We start from the raw sequence: 215 nt of genomic DNA on the forward strand, positions 1-215 counted from the left end.
TCACTTCCCATGCCTTTTTTTTCGCCAACTCAGCTTCACCTCCAGATAACGTCTCAGCTTCACTTCCAAGACATCACGTAGAGGTCGGCTGAAGATTGTGTAAGAGTCTTGCACAAGGAGAGTGACGGGAGGTTGTGTGTGACGTGCCCGGAAGAGGCGGCACATTTCTGTGATTATTTTCCTTGTTTTGGAATTTGTTTGGGGGGCTGGGGTTG

Source organism: Penaeus monodon, chromosome 22 (assembly GCF_015228065.2).
Source record: "Penaeus monodon isolate SGIC_2016 chromosome 22, NSTDA_Pmon_1, whole genome shotgun sequence".
In the NCBI taxonomy this organism is placed as follows: Eukaryota; Metazoa; Arthropoda; class Malacostraca; order Decapoda; family Penaeidae; genus Penaeus; species Penaeus monodon.